General features: G+C 40.3%; 1 pseudogene; it reads right to left on the bottom strand.

Moving 5' to 3' along the window:
• Nucleotides 1-345: 345 nt before the first annotated feature.
• The window catches only part of LOC144250232 (histone acetyltransferase KAT2B pseudogene), a 35,891-nt pseudogene continuing 12,251 nt past the window's right edge, over nucleotides 346-23,985 (bottom strand).

Raw genomic sequence — 23,985 nt, 5'->3', positions numbered from 1 at the left:
GGTACACAGAATTATCAAAACCCCAGATACTTATAAAAAGTTTGCATTATTTAGAATTTGTTCCTTAGGAATCAAAGCAGTTTGCTTTTGTGAAACTGCATTTTTCAGAACTGCTCAAAGCACCTCATCTAGATGAGTGTTTTAAAAATATATATATATATATATATAAAAGTCTGCAATGAGACTTCAACATCACATATTTAACCTTTTACAGGGCTCTTTATCATGTATCCCTTCCTTAAAGTCCTTCAGAATAAAATAAAAATAAACTCTCACATTCCATTAGAAAAAAATGGAAATATTCATGGTCTGAAAATTTTCTAGATTCCCCCAAATCATGGTACTATGTGGAATTTCCTCACATACAGGTTTTGAGGAAACCCCTGATCATCTATCATGGAATAGTTGGCTAATGGACATGCCATAGAAAATTTACATAATAGTAGTAAATAGATTAAAATCTATTCCATAAAATAAAAATGTTCTATGACTTCAATTTAAATACATATCTGAAAGCTAAAAGGAGGTTTTTTTTGTTTTTCAAAAGTGCTAATTATTACATTTACAAGTCTCTTCAACACATCATCCAGTTCTTTAAAAAACTAAACCACCTTGCTTTAGGCACACTGCTCAATGAGTTTCTAAGAAGCAGAGGGAAAAGAAATCACTTGTCAATTAATCCAGCTTCCTTAATTTTACTGAAGAAGAATTTCTCCAGGATATTGGCACATTTGTAGTATTCACTCTCAGGGGGGTTGTACTCTTTGCAATTGGTAAAACCTCGCTATAAGTCTGCCATGAATAATTTCTTAGACACGTAGTACCTATTCTTGAGGCGTTCACTCATGGTTTTCAGATCTTCACTTGCTGGAGGATGCTCTTGAGTGTGCTGTACAGTTGGTCAGGATCTTTGGGCTCTTTACTTTTCTCTTTTCCACTTGGTTTCCAGCCTGTCTCTCTAATTCCAGGAATGCTTTCTATAGGAATCTGTCGAACTCCATCTTTAAAACAGGAAAGTCCAGGGTAGACTTTACGAATCTGGGCCTGTTTTCGTTCTATCAGCTTTTTAATTATCTCCTTCTGCTTTTTAATAATGACAGAAAATTCTGTGTATGGAATTCGGAGATTTAGCTCACATCCCATCAAAGTGGCGCCTTCATAATCCTTGATGTAGCCCACGTATTTGGTTTTAGGTATTTTAATTTCTTTGGAAAGACCCTGTTTTTTGAAGTATCCGATTGCATATTCATCTGCATATGTGAGGAAGTTCAGGATGTCATGTTTTATATGATATTCTTTCAAATGATTCATCAGATGTGTTCCATAGCCCTTGACTTGCTCATTTGAGGTTACAGCACAGAAAACAATCTCTGTGAATCCTTGGGATGGGAACATATGGAAACAGATACCACCAATAACACGGCCATCTTTAATTAAAGCAAGGGTTTTGTGTTTCGGGTCAAAGACAAGCCGTGTGATGTACTCTTTTGGCATTCGGGGCAGCTGATGGGAGAACACATTCTGTAGGCCAACCAGCCACATCAGGATCTTCTTGTTTGGTTTCTGGTTCAGGGAATTGCCGATCACATGAAACTTGATTACACCTCTCCGTTCTTCCAGCCTTGCTGCCTGGTCCCTAGCCGAATGTGCTGACAAAAAATTGGTCTCTGGTCCAAGCATCGCTGCAGGGTCTGTGATGGTAGACATGACCTCATTGATCAATTCCATAGGAATATCCCCCATAACTCGGGGTCTCTTGGCCTCCTCCAGAACGTGAGAGTCATTCATTTTCCTCTTTTCTCCTGGGTTTGCCTCAAGCCCAGAAGAGGGTTTGCAAGCAGGACTGGTGCTCCCTCCATTTGGCTGCTCAAGAGAAGATGAGTTTGAATTGTATGAAACTGTCCCAGCCACAGGAGGTGGATTGATAACTGTTTGGATTCCTAGCTGGCTGGTTCTGGAAGAGGCTGAAAGAAAATCCTGATCCCAGATAGGAGAGTTTTGACTATAAACTTCTTCCTCTAACATGGACAAAAACTTTGGGAAATGGGTGAGGATTAGAGTTCATTTCTCAAGAGGCAGTTTGTCTTTTTCCTGTCTTGCTTGTTCCAGGAGCTGTTGCCTCATGACAGTGAAGACTGAGCGAAGCAATGTTCTCCCGAACACCTGGGTAGTTTCATACCGAGGTAGACTGTCACAGAACTGTGGCACATTGCAGTAACACAGCCACCTTGTGTAGTTCTCTTTGTATCCAGAAATATCATCGTTGGGAGATCGAAGTCGACGTTGAGATGGAGCCTCCAGATGCCAATAGTTGATGCGGTTTAGGAACATTTTGGCCAACTCAACAATTGTTTGCCTTTCTTTTGATGGTAGGTGACTAAATTTGTACTGTACAAAGTTATTCACACCCTGCTCAATACTAGGTTTTTCAAATGGAGGCTTCTTCTCCAAAGAGCCTTCAACCACAGGTTTTCCTCTTTGTAAAATAGATTTTCTCAAGAGCTTGAATAGATAGAAATAAACTTGTTTGGTATCTGCATCTTCCTCCTTGTGGACGAAGGTAAAGAGATATTCCACATCCAACACTATTCCCAGGAGTCTGTTCATTTCTTCCTCTGACACATTCTCCAGGTGGGAAACATGAGCAGCTAGGGCATGGCTACAACTCCAGCAGGATTCCGTGAGACTGACAATGGTCTGCTCAGATCGGCTCCGGGGGGAGTGGGAGAGGGGTTGGGGTTTTTCCAGCCATTACATTTACAGGATTCCTCGGCCTTGCAGGCGGAGTACACTCCCAGTTTCTCCAGTTTCTTGGCCCGCGAGGCGGAGCGCAGCTGAGCCTTCTTCACCGCGATCCGGGCCGAGCCACCGCCTCCCGGTCCTTCGGCCGTGCCCGCCGCAGCCACTGCTGTCGCCGGACCGCAGGCGCCCGAGCCCCCGGCGGCGGCGGCACAGGGGGAGCCCTGCGGCGGCGCGGGCGGCAGCGCTGCGGGCGGAGGGGGCAGCGCCCCGGCCCCGGCCCCTGCCCCGACTCCCGCCCCGCAGCCCCCCGGCCCGGCCCCGCCAGCCTCGGACTTGCCGCCCCAGAGCACGGCAGGAGGCGCGAGTGTCAGGCGCCGCCGCCGCCAGGGTCTCCAGCTCGGGCTTTGGTCGTCTGGAGCCCGAGACCCTCTCCCACGCCCTCCCGCCCCCTGCGCCCACCCCCCTGCCCGCCCCCGCCCGCCCCCGCCCGCCCCCGCGCGCCGCTCGCCCGCCCGCCGGCCGGCTCCGGCCGCGGCCCGCGCGCTGAGGGCGCCGGCGGCGGCGGCTGCGGCTGCTCCCGGAGGAGGCAGGGGACTAGCGGCTCCGCGGCCGCCGCCGCCACTACACACGTCCTCCCCCGGTTCTCCTCCCCGGGGCTCTGCTCCGCGCCCTGTCCGAGGACGTGTTCCTCGGGGCTGCGGACCGGCGGTGCGCACGGGCGAGTGCGGGCCTCCGAGTGTGCGCCGGGCGGGGAGGCCCCAGCCGCCTCTTTTCGGCCGCCCGCGGGTGTGCGCCCCCAGCCCGGGAGTCCCTACACCAAGCGCTCGCCCGCCAGGGGGCGAGGCCAATGTGATATGTTCTTTCAGCTTGGAAATAAGACAGGATTTTGAATGTCACAAGTCCATAAACAAATAAATGACAAAAAAAATTTTTTCATAATATTTTTATTGTCTTAATTATCTTGATGTTAAGCATTTCTCTTCTATTAAAATAACTGTTTACATCAAGAACTCAAGAAGTAGTTATGTTTATCATGTTGTAATTCTACTTTAATAGGTTATAATAACAAAAATCACTCTGAAAGTCCCATTTCTGGTTAATTGTTCAATATTGGGTTTAGAAGAATGTTGAACATTAACCTCGATAAGCAAACTTATGTATTTATTTATTTTTTACAAAGATCTATTTCTGAAAACCTCTTTAAATATCTTTAAGACAATGTTTATTTTCTCTCAAACATTTTATCCTCTTTCATTCCACCAAAATCATTCATGAGGGACCATTAAATAAATGATTTGGATAAGATGTACTAGAATACTTCATCCTCTCTGATAAGAACTTGGGTATGTGTGACTAGTGTAGTAGAGCATAAATATAACACCATCTGGATGTAAGAGATTGTAAGGAAGTACTGAGAGGAAAAATCCAGGCAAAGCAAAACATAAAGCAAAGAAGGAGACCCAAACATGTCCCCTCTAAGAAGTGCAGGCCCCAGGAAATTCTCCTTGTAGTACTAGGGCTGAATAAACAGCAGAATGCATTCTGAAACAAAGAAAATAGACTAGTTTCAAGACATAGTTGGGCAAAGTAAATGTAATCTATTGCATCAACTGGGAATTTTTTTCTCCTAAAGAAACATCATTTTCCTTTTACTTTCTTTGCCTGCAGCAGCTCCCCGGAGGCAAGATCCCAGGGCTAGCTGGTGCAGGTCATTGTGCTCCAATAAGATAATTCACCTGCTTTCATGCAAACTGACTTCAGATGGACATAAAGGAGTCCCTATCAGACAGATAAATCAGAGCTTTCACTTAAAATAGTAATTCAACAGTAATCTTTCTTTGCTGTGACTGTCTCCCTAGTTGTTAGCCTCCTATTTTGGATCCTCATTCTCTCTTCTTGTCTCTGTCTTTGTTCTCTATGTGTACTTTATCCCTTTACATGTACTCACATACACAGGGAAAGAGACACTAATAAAAATCCTCTATGCATTCATTAATTCACCAAACACATATTAAGCATCTACTTTGTTCCTGGATACTTAAATCTAGTTATGTTAAAATCCCCAGGATAAAAAAAAAAAGCAACTGATACAATAGTTTCTTTTATGAGCACAGATTGCCTGCCCTGATGTTCCTCCTTAACTGCACAGAGTAATGTCAATTTAGACAGGGACATGCCCTGGGAAGAAGGAATGGGGGTCAATGTATAGGTACGTAAGTGTACCTGTCTGTGTAGGTAATTACAATTGAATTCTAAAACAAAACAAAATGCTCTGGATTATCTTTTTTCCTTTTTTTTTATTTTTGCAGAATTTTTTTTTTTAAAGCCAAGAATTAGCCAATACCTGAGGCTTCTATGAAACTCATGCCACAATCCCTTGGCAACAAGAAAATGCTTGAAAATTATACAACTGACTCATTGTGGTAAGAGACTTTAGGGTGAAATCTATCCCATCTATAGAGCTAAAATCCCATTTTTTTTTTTTTTTTTTTTTGCAAAAGGAAGGATAACATTTCACCTCCCATTTGCCCTGCTGTGTTCTCTTCTTCAAATGGATGTTCCAGTGCTCTTAACTGACATCCGCACAGTGTGGAATGGTCAGCGCAAAGGGGGTGGTGACTATTATATCTGGAGGACCACAGGTGACTTCAGGACTCAGGAACACCTCAGACCCATCTGACTACAGGCTTCATAGTTGGGAAAAGGACAAAAGAGAGAAGCATGTTAAGAATGAGGCCTTCCTTCCTTTTTGAGAGACTATCTTGCTAAATCACTTAGAATGGCCTTGAATTTGCACTCTTTTTGCCTCAGCCTCCTGAGTAGCTGAGTAGCTACCAAACCTGGCCAGAAGCAGGAATTTTCAATGAGAATTTAGTTCCAAACTGGGGTACTATACATGCCAAGCAAATCCCTCTCCAGATCTCACTTCTGGATAGCACCTCATTTACTAAGTTGGCTCACCCAAGAATAAGTGTGAGTTGTACCATTAGGGCACACAGGCTGACTTTAAGCCTAGGTTCCAAATCTAGGTTTTTTTTTTTTTTTTTTTTTTTTTTGCTTTTTATTTTTTTTTATTTTTTTTTATTGTTGGTCGTTCAAAACATTACATAGTTCTTAATACATCATATTTCACAATTTGATTCAAGTGGGTTATGAACTCCCAATTATACCCCATATACAGATTGCTTAATCACATCAGTTACCCTTCCATTGATTGACAAATTGCCTTTCTAGTGTCTGATGTATTCTGCTGTCTGTCCTATGACCCCTTTGATATAAGGGGAGTAAACAAGGACAGGGTAGGCACGAAGAGCTTCAGAAGAAGATGTACATTAAACAGGGATGAGAGGTGGGAGGGAAAGGGAGTGAGAAGGGAAATCGCATGGAAATGGAAGGTGATCCTCAGGGTTATACATAAGGACATATAAGAGGAAAGGAGGGGTAAGACAAGATAATACAAATCGAAGAAATGATTTACAGTAGAAGGGGTAGAGAGAGAAAAGGGGAGGGGAGGGGAGGGGAGGGAAGGGGGGATAGTAGAGAATAGGACAGACAGCAAATCTAGGTTTTGATCAACTAATTGAGAAAATGACCAATGCTTCTTTGAGCTGGTCAACTCAATGATTTGGCTGGTGAGTCAAACATTAGCTGCTGAATCCTTATTCTTGTTGATAACATTATCAATGACAAACTTTATAGATGTGACTGGTGATCTTGGATTCCCTTTTCCCAACAACACACTCAGCAATGCTTTTTAATGCAAGTAAGTAAGAAAACAAATTATTATGGAACCAAACAATATTTCAAACATACACAGATTGAGTATGTTTATTCTGGTTTTGAAAACATTTTCTGCCAATGCACACATTCATAGGTTATACAGTGATAGCACAGGAGTCAGTAATAAATGTGCATAATCAAATACATAATTCTATATTTTCAACACTTTTCTATTTCAGATTTAAATTTTAAATAATTCCACCCTAACCTGGTACTCTGATTTTTCAGTATTGTGAATAATTTACAATGAATGCAGTCCTGAAACAGATAAAAGAAAGTGAAATTTAACTAAAGGAATAATAGTACCTCATTGAATGCCTCCCTTTTTATTTTCTTGTTGTTTTTTTTTTTTTTTCCTTTTTTGTCCATTTTTTGCAGAGCGGGGGATGGAACCCAGGGTCTCATTCAGGCCAGGAAATTGCTCTACCACTGAGCTACCCCAGCCCTTGGCTTTTATTTTCAGTCTCTGCCTATAAACATTAAAAAGAGGTAGTTTATAGGACAGCAAGAGTGAAAACTCAGATGTCTACTTAATTTTCATCTAACCATACATGTGTTCTTAAACAAGCTGATTGATCTTTTTTTGTTTTTGTTTGCAGGATTTTCTCTTGTAGGAAATATAATTATATTGAATATAGTCAATAAAAATAATTTAGGGTTCACAGATGAGCAATACTATCAGAGACCTAGGATTGATACTATTATCAAAGCTTTCACCCTTGCCATCTAGAAAGGGCATTTAAATATGTCATCTCTGATAAAAAAGAACAGACTCTTGGGTAACATAAAGATGAAATTTAGCTCTAAATGATAATACCTGTTTTGAGATCTTGTATAAACAAATAGTTTTCTATGAGTGCATCTAACATGTTATTAATTTCTGAATTGCTTTTGTTCACATCTCTTGGTCTCTCTCAAGTCAGTCATGGTCACACTTGAGCTCATTATGTATAATTTGATGCTGCAATAAAGCCAGGGCATATAACTGAGCAGGAGCATCTTATATCTGCTGTATCCAAGACAGACCTGAGCATTATTACATGGTCTCCCTCCCACCCCCAAGAACCAGTGGAGATGCCATCAAAAAGTCTAATCTTCCATAAAGTCCAAAGATGACCTTTCTTCCTTTATAAGTGAACCATAAGCTAAGCTGGAAACATGTTGAGTTTGCCTTTAAGCAGGGAGGGGATTGGAAAGCAGGGTATCAGCATAGCCAATCCTCTCTGAAAAGCTTAAAACAATATACTCAAGGTTTGAAAAAAAAAAATTGTAAGATTCAGATGTGCTCTGTAACCAGCACAAAGTGGCAGCCTGTGTGTGGACACTTCCAGTGGCCATTAGAGAGGGTTAAGTGCTTTCCGTGTAATTGCTGCTTGCATTCAGCATGGACAGGAATAGCAGAGATATTTAGGAATGATCAATAACAAGCTCTCCTAAAAGAACTATTTAATTGCTTTTAGAGAATCATCCCCCTTGTTGAGCATATTGTTCAAACATATGGGAATTTGGGGAATTATTTAATGCCAAATGAACTGAAATCAGCTAATTTGATGAACCCTCACACTCAATGAATAGCAAGACTCCTTGCAGTAATAGGCAGCATTAGGAGTCAGAGGCCCTGTGTGTTGAGGATTGGGAAGAGCGTGAAGTAGGAGTTTTGCATTAAGCAGGCACTGGACATTTCCATAAGTGCAAAGTAAGCAAATCAGGATTTATATTTAATCCTTCTATCCCAAAAATAGTGTCTGTGCTGTAGGCTTCTCTCTGGTGAAAGAACAAAATTTAATCTCTCCCCCCCTTTCCCCCATGATTAATAATAATTTGCCCTTTTTTGCCACCCTCCATCTGTGGCAATCAGGGAGATTTACAAATATTAATTAAAGCCCTTCACACACCTGTGGAGGCAGGTGTTAGCAGCATAAGGTCACAGAGAAATCAATCAAAGGGATGGTAGGAATAGAGCCCTAAATTCCTGACTCATGGGCTCCCCTGTGTGACCAGATTGTACTTTTCTTCTCTTTTACTGTTAGGAGATGTCTGGTCAAATTGTTGGCCCCTGTGCTATCCCAAGGAAAGAAGTGGGGAGGGGATTAGATGAAGTGTGGTCACAGATGGAGGACATCTGAGAACAGAGGGCTGGAAGTGACAAGGCTTTAATCGGGTGTGGACAAAAATGATGTTTTGCAAGAAAAGCATAGATGGCATTTTAAGTTTTCTTTCTTTTTTGATACTAGAGATTGAACTCAGAGGTGCTTAAGCACTGAGCCACATTCCCATTCCTTTTTAAAATTTTTGAGAAAAGGTCTTGATAAATTGCTTAGGGCCTCACCAAATTGGTGAGGCTGGTCTCAAACTTGTGTTACTCCTGCCTCAGCCTCTCAAGTTGCTGGGATTACACATGTGCACCACCACAACTGGCTAAATTTTCTCATGTTACATAATATGGGACAAAGCAGTAACCTTGTTCCTGATGGGAGAAAAAAAAAAAGGTGACATGTTTTCCTAAAATAGTTGTGAGCTAATTGTTACTATGAACTAATAACAACAGTGATTTTAAAACCATAACATGAACACCCTATATAGATCACATACCCTAGACTGGTCTACAGGTTGAAAAGCCTTGCTGCATGTGACTTTGTTAACTTTTTCTTTGTTATTTGTATCAATTCTTATGACAAGGATATATGCATATACCCATAGTTTGAATCCTACGTGTGCATACAAAAAGATAATTTCAGAGCCAGGTCACTTCTATAAGAAACCTGTTCCCTGAGGTGGCTAATTAATTCAATAAATTCTCATTATATCAATATATATTTGAATAAAAACTCAAGATCTTTGTAATGTGCATTATAGGCAGTTAAGGTAATGACAATGATACTGCTCTGCCTGTTTTTTCCTTGCCTCCCAGAGTCTGTCCTCAACTAAGCCACCCTGCTAAAAATGCCAGTGTGTTCTTGCCTCAAGAAAAGGCCTCTGTTCCCCCTGCTCCAGAGTGCAGGTGCTGCCTGGGACACTTTGACATCCACATGATGAGGGTCCCTTGTGTCCTTTAGGTCTTTGTGCAAATGACACTTACTAATGAGTTTTCCTGCCTATGCCCTAGTAATTTCAGCAAACTTGCTTTTTGCTTTTCTTTTCTCCACAACATTTACTTCTTAAATCTATACCATTTGCTTATTAATATTTAAATATTTATTTTTTAGTTGTAGTTGGACATAATACCTTTATTTTGTTTATTTATTTTTATGTGGTGCTGAGGATCGAACCCAGGGCCTTGCATGTGCTAGGCGAGCGCTCTACCATTGAGCCACAACCTCAGCCCCTGCTTATTATTTTTTGACTTCCACAAACTAGAATTTAAACTCCATGAGGTTGGAATTTTTAGTTTAATTCAATTTAAGTTTTAGCAGTACTGGAGATTAAACCCAGGTATGCTTTATCACTGAACTGCATCCCCAGCAACCTCTCATTTAAATCTTTTTTTTTTTTCAAATTTATTTTGTAACAGGGACTCACTAAATTTCCCAGTCTGGACTTGAATTTATGACGCTCTTGCTTTAGACTCTAGAGTAGCTGGGATTACAGGTGTGTACTAATATGCTTGGTTAACTTATTAAAAAAATGTTTATCACTGTATTCTTAGTGCCTTATAGACAGTGGTTGTAAACACTCAAAATATTTTTGACAGAACATTGAAGTAGTTTCCAGTGATCAAATCTGAAACACCTTGAGTATCAAAGTAAATAATAATAAAGAAGTATTACAACCCATTGAGTAATATAAGAATCCACAAAATACACTGAAAAAATGAATGAATGTGAAAACTCTTAATTCAATAGAAAACCAACTAATGAATGTAGAGAACCATCATTTAGCAATCAACCACATTAATACCCAATTCAATCATAAATTATAAATGTACATTAACCTATTGGGAGCAAGTTTAAAGAGTAGAAAGAAGTATGTGCATGGTCTCAAAGCATCTCATCATAGAGTGCTTGCTAATTACAAAAAGTAAAATATTATTTCACAATGGAGAATTTTTGTAGATAACACTTAATGCAAGTTATCAAAATTTATTTTGCTAAGAACAGGATGAATGGGCAGAATACAGTTCCCAATGGGATGCAGCATCCCTCCTGTGACATTCCCACCCAAAGAGCACAACCAGCATCTCATCATAAGGAAATACACAAGCTCAGATGGAGCTAGTTCTATACTATAATTGATGTGTATGCTGAAAAACCATCAATGTCATAAAGTACAAAGGCAGACTCAGGAACTATTGCAGATTACAGGGGACTAAAGACACAGACAATTGAATCTAACTAATGGACTTGGATTTTCATTTTCTATAAAATACATGACTTGGATACCAGGTATGTAGATACTTTATCAATACTATTCAATACTATTTAATGTTCATTGATAATTGTCTGATTTCTATAACAATGCTGTGGTTATATAATTTCTTGTTTTGGAGATTATATAAAAGCATCTTGTTTATGATGGTTAAAAAAGAAACTGTGTGTGTGTGTGCGCGCACACGCAAGCACTATGTGTAAAGAGAGAAGAGAGAAAAATATAGAAATATGATAAAATGTAAACATTCATGAACGTAAATGTAAGAGGAAGGAATTCTTTAGACAGTTCTTGCAAGAATGAAATAAGTTTAAAATTATATCACAATAAAATAATTTTTTGAATTAATGAAGATTATTTTTCCAGAATTCTTACAATAAAATCGGCAAGGTCACTGACTACTGTATTAAAATATGTACTGGAGGGAAATGGAGGTAAAGCAGCTGGTCCTGGTGATGGTCCAAACCACACCATGTAGTTACTAACACTCCTGCACCCACCTGTGCACCAATGCCAAAGAAAGGGGCTGCTGATGTTGAAGAAGGCATGGGTTGTGGTGAGCCGTTTCTGTGAACTGTGGCCGCCATTACAAGATGGCGCTGGTTTCCCCTGTAGTCTGTGACAAACAACTCCTTATCAGAATGAGTTGGCACGCTGTGACTTGGCACCCTATGAGAAAAGTCCACGTGGCAGTTGTGCATTGGGGCTTTATCTGCTTTATTAAGGCTGGGGCACACGGGAGGAGTGTTCGAGAGAGAAACAAGCTAAAAGACATGTCTAACACAAAGGCCTGAATAAACTGCTGAAGGAAGAATCCTGTGTCGTGTTTCCTTTGCTGGCGAGGGGACCCGGCAATGGGTATTACAACTGCTAACTATGGCAGGTCAGAGGTATATCTCCCTACATTTTGCTTCTGCACTCAATATTTCTTGACCTGATGTTAAACTAGTAAATGTCATTTTATTCAAGGAGAAAAAAAACCCACATAAAAACAGTTCCTACTTCCGAATTTTGAGATGAGGAATTCATTGTTGCTATTGTCTGCCATGCTGCACTTGGCAATTACCATTCCCTGCCTTCCTCCTATGGTCTATATTATAGATTAATGTAGGTTTGATCACCTTTAGCCAGAGTATCATTCAGGAATCCAGGCAGGAGAGTAATGATAGTTTTACTCTGTCAGGCCCTGGGTCGATACATAATTAAATCATATTTTAATGGAACAGACATAAAAGGCAGAGAGATAGAAGCTGTAGTCTTAGAGTTCAAAAAGCAAGGTAGCTCCAGCCTCCTACAGTTTTCTACTAAGAAGGCATAGTTGTTTTTTTTTTTAAAGATAGAGTGAGAGAGGAGGGGAGAGAGAGAGAGAATTTTTAATATTTATTTTTTAGTTTTCGGTGGACACAACATCATTGTTTGTATGTGGTGCTGAGGATCGAACCCGGGCCGCACGCATGCCAGGCGAGCGCACTACCGCTTGAGCCACATCCCCAGCCCAAGTTTTAAACAATTCTTTTCTTTTTCTCTCCATTAAATCTCAGATTTTGACTTAGGGTGCTAAGACTGCTGTGTATAAAAATCAAGGGTTTAGGGTTTCTTTTGTTTTCTTGGAGTCAGATACCTTTTCTACTCATCTGTTCTGACCAGGGATTTCTGATCAGCTTTAGGAAAATGATAACATAGGACCTCAGGAATAGCTTGAGCCCTTGAAATGCAGCCTTTTCTCATCAGCCCAGCTTAACACCATGACTACATATCCTGAGGACTTTAATTCTGGTAACTTCTATGCATTATTCAAGAAAAGAGACATCTGGAAAGGGAGAATAGGAGGTGAGGAGCAGAATAGAGGATAAGGAGTGGAGTAAAATCTTCCCTTTATCATAACAGACTGCTTGCTTTTCATCTTTAAGTGGTTCTAAAACTGGAAGATGATTCAGAATTCCTTGGGGGCTTACCTAATATTCTATTTCTGGACCCTACCCAAGAAGATCTGGATTCAGTAGTTTTACAACAGGGGCATGGAACCCATGCTTGCATTCCCTACATGCAAAGAGGTCCTGTCACTAACATTTAAGCATTGTGTGACTCTTGAGGAAATGTGGAAAGCAACAGCTCATGCAGTGAGGGCCTGGTGTTTTGACAAGCAAAGGTAAGCTTTCAAAATGGAATCTGGATGCTGGTCAAGTTGAAAGGCTCATTATTGAAGCCTGGTCTGATGTCACTGTGACAGAAAATTCGACTGCCCAGGGACAATTCTGTCTCCCTCTTTTCTAAGTTCTGTGTATATTCATAAGCAAGGATGTCAGGTTGATTAGCAGTAACTGGGAATAATGACATAGCTCATCGAGCCATTAGGTTCTATTAGTTGGGGCAGGGAAGGGAGCAGTTAGAACAGGGATTACAACCAGCAACGTGTGGAATTCTCTGAGGACAGAAGCATATGCCTTTACTATTAAAGGGTTTAAAGATGTGGGTCACCCGCATGGTATTATCTAAAATAGGATCACAGGAAGGGGATGGCACGAGGCGGGGTGAGGTGGGAGGGAAACGACATACACAGTGGAATAAGTATCTGAATTTGTGAAATTTGAGCAACAACGTACTGAGAGATTAAACTGTTTGCATATGTTAAATGGCTTTCCTTTACACACACATTCATCGGGTGTTTACCAATTAATATACTAAGGGAATCACAAATCTTGTGCAAATCACCAGCTCCTAGATACAATTTGAGCCTCATCTTTCATGCAGTGTTGGGCTTGTGTTGAGCTTGTTTTAAAAGTGAAATGATGGCTCCCTGTGAGAGAGATGGGGGAAGGAGAAGACTGGATTTATGCATCCTGCCACTGTGACATGTTTTAATATCTGCTATGTTGTTTATTCATTTACATTCTGAGTGGGGAAAACAAACTACTCTGGAAAAACTCTGAATCCAGTTTCATAGAATCATTTCATTTTAGGATGGGGAAGGACCTGGGAGTAATCAGGACCAACACCTTCATTGTTTAGGAGAACTGCATGGGGTGGAATGCTCTACCTAAGGTCACACTGCAACTCTGAGGTAAATCTGGGAAGGGATGCTGGTGGGAAATGGAATGAAAAGGAATATGTTCCCTGGGGCATATTCTCAACACTGGATTTTTTTTTTAAATGGTGCTAGGGATGAATCCCAGAACTCACACAAGTTAGCAATTCCTCTATCACTGAGTTATACCCACAGCCCGAACCTGGACGTTAAGGGAAAATACTGGCATGAGTGTTGTTATGACTACAGTCATAGAGAGCAGACAATACCTTGGGGGCCTTGTGGTAGATAACATGGAAAAGATAGAGACTTGCATCCATTTTATATTATGGCTGCACCAGGGATTTATTGGTTCAGGACAAATTTAACTCATGGTTCTGTAGCTCAGAGGTCTCCCTGAGCTAAAAGCAAAAATAGAGGGGTTGGCCGGTCTGCACCCCTCCTGGAGGTTCTTGGCTCAAGGTGCTTTCTTCCCTCTTCAAGCTAGCAACAGAACATCTTCAGTCCTCTGACTCTGATATTCCTGTCTTCCTCTTAGAAGGAACCTTGCATTGGTTCCCCCTTGATGACCAACAATAATCTCTGTTTCTCAAGGTCTTTAAACTTATCAAGTTCTTTTTTTTTTAAACAGGTAAAGTAATAAAATGTCAATGGGTTCCAGAGAGAGGGATGTGGACATTCTTTGCTTATCACCGAGCTTCTCTTGTCTTGAGACCCTCTGCTGCATTCTCCCAGCCTCCGTCCACTGTAGTCTCCCAGACACTTAGCAACCTGGTCAAGGTATCTGTTTGGCATTGGATTATCTTCAGGGTTTCAGCATCTTGAGCTCCTATTCTGTATTCTCAATTCTGTTTTGTTTTTTTTTTTTAATGGTGCTAGGGATGAATTGCAGGACTCACACAGCTAGGCAATTCCTCTATCACTGAGTTATACTGATAGCAGGGCTCCAGATCTGAATGTAACTTTATGGAGTCCTGGGAAGTTGTTATGGTTTCATTTAAAGATTATAACACAGGAAAAACAGGAAGTTCATGGTGCAATTTTGCAAAGGGCGGTGTGGGATTGTTATAGAAAGTATGGCAGCAGCCTCAGTGTGGGCTGGTATCTTCTTCTCCTGGCATTTTTATTAGGCTATAACTACGTGAAGTGGAAAGGATGCTATATGTTAAATATCTTAATAGGACAGGTTATTTCTAGTTCCAGCATGGGCAATAAAAGAGAGGGTGCATACAAATAAAAATAATCACAGTATGTGGTGTCCGTTTACAATGTGTAATCAAACCCATGGACCAGTGACTTTCTCTTATTGAATTAAGGTGGACCTTCCGTTCTGATCTATTAGCAACACTCAGAGCCATTGTGATCTTGTCAATGGCGTCTTTAATTAAAGACTCTTCCTGACCACTCCAATCACTTCCCATTGTGAGCTCACCTGGGTCCCAAATGTGCTTTGATTTAAAATGATGGCAATTTTTATTTAGGTGTGTTTTTGGACTGAGGGGGTATGAGGTAGAAGGGAAAGCAGAGAGTATGATTTGGGGGAAATTCTTTTCCCCCCATGAAGCAGATATTAAAATGACAATATAAGAATTCTATTTCTGTTTTTCCCTTTCCTTGTTTTTCCACTGATATTTTTCTCTTACTTTTTGGGGACAATGGCATTATATTCTAACCTAAATGACTGTGAAGAAATCACCATGATTTTTCTGTGGAAAAAGAGTATAATCTTCCACTAAAGGTGCATTAACCCTTCTAGGTCATTAAGATACTATTTGATAAATTGTCCCTTTTATTACACTGCATAGCAGTAGACTGAAAGAATTAATGTAAGTCAAATGGCAGCAATTTACTCCCTGGCTCTAGCAGAATGATTCTTTTTTTGCTTTGTTACATAGGAAGTACCTTTATCATTAGCTCCCATACCTGTTATAGAGGTAATTAATGCCAATATCTTGGAAAGGGTAGGTCTATACCATCAATTTTGTGTGTCCAATAAAACTTTACAAAACTCATTTGAACAACAAATAGGATTTGGACCCATGAATGACCTCTGAGCAGAAATGGTGACAAGGACAATCCATTCATTTCCATCTGTCACTACCTAACTTGCAAGGAAATCCAGGCAAAGGGGACAGGACAAAGCTGTTCAAGGAGGCCTAGGCCACCTGCCAAGCTCAGATGGTTACTCATCTACTGATGAAAGGACCAGCCTACTCAGAGTCCACTGTGTGACTCATACAGTAGACCTTTGAAGTATAAGTCATAGGCCAGTGTGCTATGAAAATCAGAGGCATAGTTAATGGTATTTGAGGGAGTTCTCTGTATCTTTACAGAGGTCCTGATTTATAATGAACTGCAAACATGTTTGCTGTAATTGAATGCACCTTTCCTGAATCTAGAATGTGGTAACACTAAAAAGGGAAGAATCCTGTGTCATCGGAACAGAACTAAAGTAAATTTCCATTACCTATGTAATTAAAAAACAAACAAACAAAAAATTATGCCAGGTATGGTGGTGCATAATTCTAGCAGCTTAGGAGCCTGAGGCACAAGGATCACAAGTTCAAAGCCAGCCTCAGCAACTTAGTGAGTCCCTAAGCAACTCAGTGAAACCTTGTCTCTAAATAAAATATGAAAAAGGGCTGGGGATGTGGTTCAGTGGTTAAATGTCTCTGGGTTCAATCCCTGGTACCAAAATAAAAAATAAATAAATAAATTTAAAATGATAAAAAAATGAAGAATGAATAAAATACCAAAATGTAACATTTAAGTAGCACTTTAGGGACTGGGGGTGTAACTCAATGGCAAAGTGGTTGCCTACTGTGCATAAGGCCCTGGGTTCCATCCCCAGAACTACAAAAATAAAAGTAAATAAAATAAATCAATAAGTACATGGCACTTAACAGTTTGCACTGGACTTCTCAGATATGAAGTTATTATATTGACCTCACCCAAATCCAGAAACAGTTAATAATATATAAAATTATAGATGATAAAAGCTGAGGTCTGGAGAAAAAGAACATTTGCACAAGGTCATCCAGGCTGCTGGTAGAGCCACCAGAGCCCAAGCCTTCTGGATTCCTATGCTCTTCTCATTCTACCCTGTCATCATATTTCCCATAGTTTTCAAATTTCTCCTTGCAAAGCCAATGCTTACGTTGGCATTGAGTTGCTGAGAAGTGACATATGTTACCAGTTCATAGATGCAGTTGGTAGATCCTTCTCTGCAAAGGCAGAGATTTCACCTTGAGTGGAGTGTGCAAGCATATTCTACGTCATGCCCTTTGACAGGTAAGTAGAGCAGCTGTCACACCTCTGCCCAGAATCTGGATGCAGGATTTTGATTCAGCGGTTGTCTTTTTGATTCTTGATTATCACTATTGTTTTCCCCTTTTATTTACTTACTCTTTTAAAAATCCATTTTACTTTTCAATTGTTCCCTATTCTTTTTCTTGTAGGTCAAAGTGCTATATCTGATCCCTGAAAGGAAATCCAAAGTTGCTCCCAGGGTAACTATCATCACAAACCCTCAAGTGACCTTCAGCTGGCAAATCTCTTTCTGCTAATTAATCATCAGTTCCCAAGTCAGATTTCTGGGCATTATCTTCAACTCCTTCATCTCCTTCACCCCACGTTAACACAGAGATCCTACCAACTTTCTCCCCCAAGTCTCTCTCCAAAATTCCCAATGATAGCAATGAGAGGATTAGAGGATGGGGTTTAAGACATTCAAGACTAGAGACAAGGACACTCACAAGTAGAGAGACTATAATTTATTGTCCAGATTGACATACTTTTGAGGCAGGAAAGGAACACCATTAATAACTGTGCTAAACAAAACGAGACATATTTTTGCTGTGCTCTCAAGGAGGGTGCTTGTATCCTGAAGGACTGAACTTAGGCAGTGGAGATGAAGCCAAAGATAATCTCTAAAGGGTGTACATGACTAAGTCTCCCAAATGTCCAGTCTCGTCAATCTTTACCCATCAAATCTTTACCTGTCAATCTTTACCCATTATTGTTGGTCTCTGTTAGATAGCAAGTGATGCTGCCTAACATAGACCTTATGCTTTAGCCGCTTTGTAACTCTTCTTTGCATGTTTTGTTTTACTTTGCTTAGTTTCCAAAATACACAAGACTATTTATACCTCTGCCTCTTTGCACATCCTACTCCCCTCAACTGCATGTCCTTTATGCTCTTTTATTTTATAGGTCAACTGATGTTCCAAGATGTTCTCTGAGCTCTTAGATGGGGTTCATTCCTGGTTATAATATTTGTGCATCTGTCACCACACACACCGCACTGCAATGCTGTTGTTAGTTTAAGTAAATGGGTTTGCCTATTTGGCTTAATCTATTATGGTAGTAGATGAGTTTAGTTTTCCTACTTTTCTCTAACAATTGGGTGCGATAGAGCCACCTGCTAAAGCAGGGTCCCTTGAAGCCATTTCACTTTGCTTCTATAACATTTCGTTGTATCTATTATTATAATAATTTATTTGTTTTTTAAGACTCATTTTTCTTAGTATTAAAACTTTTTCATCTGATTTAGAATCCCACCCCTCCTCCCTAATCCCCACGGACATGTTTGCAGGACATTCATGTGTGCGCATGAAGCTCTGGAGGCTTGGTCAGCAGAATGCCGGTTTCCCATGCATTCCTTCCTTGAGCTGGTCTCTGTGGCACTGTGTAGGAAGGAAGGAAAGAGAAAACGTATCTTCTCCTTACTTAAATGCCTGTGGCAAGGTGGCCATCTTTTTCTTGGGTGATTTCAAAGATTTTTAACAATAAGACAATCTTTAATGGGCTCAGTACAGATGGGTGGTGACTGGAAAAAGTCTCAATGACCTTTGGGTGAGTGCAGTTGACTAGACTGCCAACAGTAAGGAGCTCCTTGTGCATTTCAGTTACACTTGTCAAGTGGCTCTCTGCTGGCAGCAGCCCTAACTTACAGCATTCTGACTTACACTGAAGTAGCCCTGACAAGTCTGTGGTTTTCATTTTCACCCTGGCCCATAACTCATGGCCAAGGTTCATCTTCTCTACCTCTTTAAAATGTGGATACTTGGAAATTATGAAAGTGTTCTTTTGCCCCTGCTCTCCTAGGTTTTGCCACCATGCCCTGCCCTGCCCTCTCAGTTTTGTTTTTCTCTATTCCCTGGTCACACAGGGAAGCAGAGTCAATGCAATGATAAACAATGAGAAAACCAGGTATCAGTGTCCACTTCCTGCAGATGACCCACATTTTATGAGTATTTGTCTTGGGGCTCTTGGTTTGGGGCTTTGGAAAGGGCAGGGAAGAGCCATTTTTGGTACTTGCATTCCTTTAAAATGTGACTTCTCTTTCTCTTGGAGTCCCGCTCTTATATCAATAGAGAGTGAGAGGGTATGTGAGTGAGTGGGTGGGAGCATGGTTGCATTAGGATAAAATACTTATTTGTAGGTTCTGTAGGGAGGTGGGGAATTGACTTTAGCATTACAGCTGGAAAATTCCTGACATCTAAATGATGGGGTATTTTTTTTTTCCCCCTAGTCACCTCTGAACTTTGTCAGTTCCAGGAATCCAGAAGAAGTACACTGGATTCCACATCCTGCTATATGTCTATATATATCCGTAAGTATCTTTTCATCCATTCATCCATCCCACTTTCTCTCCCACCTTCTTTATATGGTATTATATTCTGCTTGGTTTAGAGTAATGGATACAAATAAGTGGTTACTGACTGAATTGAGTGTAAGAAACCAATTGTGAAAACTATTTCACAAGTCTAAAACTTTATTTGCATTGAGAGGTACAATTTTTCTTTCTTCTTTTTGTTATCGAGAACTGAACCCCAGGGGTGCTTAACCATAAGCCACATTCCCAGCCCTTTTTATTTTGAGACAGGGTCTCTCTAAATTGCTTAGGGCTTTGCTAAATTGCTAAGGCTGGCTGTGAACTTCTGATTCTCCTGCCTCAGGCTCTCAAGCCATTGGGATTACAGGCATGTGCCATCAAGCCCAGCTGAGAAGGTATGATTTTGTGTTTTGTTTTTTGCCTGAGTAGAGGGATGGTTTGACATACACCCTGTCTCCAAGTTTGGGAGGCAAACACAGATGCAAATCAACCCAGAAGGGTGACCAGACTTTCTTTCCTGCTACAATGCTGTGACTAATCCCCTAGTATCAGGGCAGAGTCAAGGCAGGTGTTATTCAGAGCTCAAGAGGCAAAGTTTGATGAGAGACTGCTATGCTTACAGTAGTAGCCTGGTGGCAGGGGCTTCTTATCTTCCGAGGAATCAGAGGTCCCAGGAAAAGTTTATTCAGGGTGATGAAAAGTTTTATTATGACCTTAAATATTTTGACATAAAAAATACTACAAACAGATTCATATAATAAAAACTCCATTTCTATTAATAAAGTGGCCAGCTGGCCAGTCCTTAAATCTTATTGCGAAAAGATGAATTTATCCATGATTTCTTTTTAACTCTTCTAGAAATGAAGTCCTTCTAATAGTTTACTATGCAATAAATGCCACATGAATCTATTTCATAGAAGTAGCCTTCACTACTTCTATGAAGTAGTGTTTGTGAGCTCATTGTTGGCAAAGAAATTCTATCTTCTTCATTTTCCAGAGCTACTTTTTCTATCTTGTAAGTCTAGTATTTAGTTTTATTTTATGCACTGCCTTTAAAACTTTGGTGCCATCTAAGCACCCTTAGAAAAGATAGTGTTTTTATTATTGAAATTTCTATCTTCCCAATCCTTAATGCAAAATGTTCCCATTGAACAGAACATGCCATTCAATTGGGAAAAAAAAAAAGAAGACAAAAGTGGTTGAAATATCCCATCTGGGCTAAGTCCCAATTCCAAAATGCATATCATGTTGTAAAATTAGTTACATTTCCAATGCTAGTATAAGCATTTGGTCAGGAATATCCACATGACAGTGTAATTGGAAAAAGAAATGAATGTTTGCCTTTGGTTTCATTTTATTGCTTCTCAAAAGCAAACTCCCTATAATAATTTTCTGGTCTAGTTCTCTACTCTGTAACCTCCGGGTGGGGCAGGCTATAGAAGAGAGCTTGGAGAGGGGAAAAAAGAAGAGTATGCTATATCCATATCTTCTTCTCACAGTAATATGGGTGGAGGGTCTGTGCACTGAGATAGCTAATATTTAAACACCCTTTCTTGGATACCTTAATTTCATTCAATAAAAAAAAATGATTGGTACTTGGTTAAATTAGAAAGGATGAAATTCTGTCCCTCCAAAGATTTCTGAGGAAAGTAAAAACAAAAACAGAAACCACCCAAATCTTTCAAATTAAAATTTGGGAAATGAGACCATTTCTTTCAAGAATCCCTCCTGGATTCCTCACTGCACAGAGGCCTTTAGAAAAGGAGGACACATCTAACACTGACCCAGTCCAAGACTTCTCACCAGCACACACTGCTGGTAGCTCCAGTATCTTGCCACTGCCTTTCTGTGTGGCCTCTACTCCCTGTTCCCGTGATGTCTCTGAGTTCCCTCTGTGACTGTACATGAGACCCAACTCTTTGTGGCAAGGCCTGGGATGGAGTTGGAAGGAAGCTACTTAAAGTGATGTTTGGGCATTAGAAAGAATTTGAAGCAGAGGCAAACCTCTGGATTTAGCGACTCTTAAAGCACACCCAAACCTGTCGCCCTGTAGAAAGCTATAGAAAATACACCTGGGGAGACAGAAATCATTGGGGCCCTTATACCTCTCTGTCTGGCCAATTTCTTGTCATCTTTTAAGACTGAGCTCAGATGACATCTCCAGGAACTCTTCCTTCACCTCCTCCTCTTTAAGTCTACTCTTACAATGCATTAAAAGCCCTATTCTATTTTTCCATTACTTTCTGTGAAATCTACTACTGCAGTGGTACAAGCTGAGAATCCCTAATCTGAAAGCCTAAAGTACTCCAACCTGAAACTTTTTCAGTGTTGATATGACACTACAGGTAGAAATTGCCACACCTGACTTCATGTGCCAGGTCACAGTCAAAAGACAGGCATGCTAACATATTGTGTAAAAATATCTTCAGGCCATCTGTATAAAGTATATATGAAAACAAATGAATTTTGCCTTTAGATCTGGGTCCTGTCTCCAAGATATACCATTATATATATTAGGAATATGCAAACATTACCAAGTCTTAAAAAAATTAAAATCTGAAATACTTTGGTCCCAGGCATTTCAGATAAAGGATACTTGATTTGTAATTACACTGAATTACAATGTTATCCTTGTCTTCCCAAATCTTGGCACCCTCTCTGTGCATTTCGTGGTGTACTCCCATTATTAAGCATAAGCCCTGTCTTCACCTTTCATCAAGAACTCTTTGGGAATAATATGCCTAATTGTGCTGTAAGGTGGAGTATGATTGTTATAGTTTGCATCTGGAATGTCCAAACATTCCAGGATCCTGGATTTAAGGCTTGGCCCTGAGTGGCTGCTGCTTTTGGAAGGTGATGGAAACTTAGAAGTGAAGCCTGGCTGGAGCGAAGTAGTTCACTGGGGGTGTGCATTTGCAGGGAATATTGGGACCTTCAGCCTTGCCACAGTCCCAAAGTGATGGGGCCAAGTGACCATGGATGGAAACCTCTAAAACCATGAGCCCAAATAAATCTTTCCTCCTTTTAAGTTGATTATCTCAAGTACCATGTCACTACAACCAAAAGCTGTCTAACAGAGGGGTGTAGCATAAGGAACACTTTATTAGAAAATCTTGCTTTGTGTCTAGTCCTGCTATACCCTAAGGCAAACCTACAAGTTTTTCTGATCAAAGCTACAAAATTAGGATGATTATATTATTATTTTCAAGGTTAATGTGAAGATAAAAATGTTTTATCAATGTATAAAAGTTAACATGCTATATATCCATATATAAATATATCAATTAGAGTTTTTCTTCTTATCATCTTTAAGAATGCTGTATCACTGTATTGCTACGTTTCATACAATACCCAACATTTCCAAAGCAGGCAAGTACCTACTACTGTTTTTCAGATGAAAATATCAGAGACACTTAGAGTTTTATTAATTTACCTGTGGTCTAAGCATAGCAGCAGCAAAGCCTAGACCTGCAGGCAGGACCTCTGATGCCTGAGTACACCTACACTCTGCCATGGGGCTCAAATTGTTTCTGAAGATTCAGCCTTGTTCCCAAGCTTTCTTCTATCAATGCTATAATTTAACAGCAGTTTACCCCCATAGACTTCTAAGGTGTGCTCAATTTGATCCTGACTTGCCTAATACTTGGTGCTTCGACAGAGCGATTCCAGAGGCACCTGCTCATAACAGCCAGAATTTGCAATACAATGTCAGAAAGCTGTTTTCTTATTCTCCTAGATACAGGAAAAGTAGCATTGTTTAGTCCATGTGCTTTTGAATTGAAGTTGGACATTCTTGGTTCAAATTCCAGCTTTGATTAGCATGTCCTGGTTAGGCAGTTTAGCTTCTTGGAGTTTCCACTGTGAAGATTTTTTTTTGTTGTTGTTCTAAAATTTGGTACAAATTGCAGGGTGTCCCAAGTGGAGATTAAATAAGTATAATGTATATGAGGGTTCTTTACAAATTATATGGAAACAGGTGAAGTAACTTATTACTTTTCCAAGAATGTAAAGATGGCTTTCAGCAAAACACTATTCACATATACGTACAAAAAGTTAACTGAAATAATTTCTTAAATATTACAATTAGCTCTATAAGTCAGCTTTCTATCACTGTGACAAAATGCCTGAGATGGTTAACGTATAAGAGGGAAAGTTTATTTTGGCTCATAGTTTGAGAAGATGGTTACTTGGTCCTGTTGCTAGATGGGCCTGTGGAGGAGGCACAGTGCATCATGGTGAGAGCATGGGGTAGAGGAAACTGCTCACCTCCTGGCAGTCAAGAAGCAAAGAGAAATACAGGAAGGGGCTAGATTCCCAAATCCCCTTCTAGGGCTCAGCCTGTTACTAAATTTCCTTCTACTAGGTCCCATCTCCTAAAGTTTCTACCACCTTCCAATAGCCCCATAGGCTGATAACCATTCCTTCAACACCTCAGACCTTTAGGAGCATTTCAGAT

Source organism: Urocitellus parryii, chromosome 14 (genome assembly GCF_045843805.1).
Source record: "Urocitellus parryii isolate mUroPar1 chromosome 14, mUroPar1.hap1, whole genome shotgun sequence".
NCBI classification, from domain to species: Eukaryota; Metazoa; Chordata; class Mammalia; order Rodentia; family Sciuridae; genus Urocitellus; species Urocitellus parryii.
Note: the sequence above shows the minus strand (reverse complement) of the source record. Positions and strands in the feature narration are given on the sequence as shown.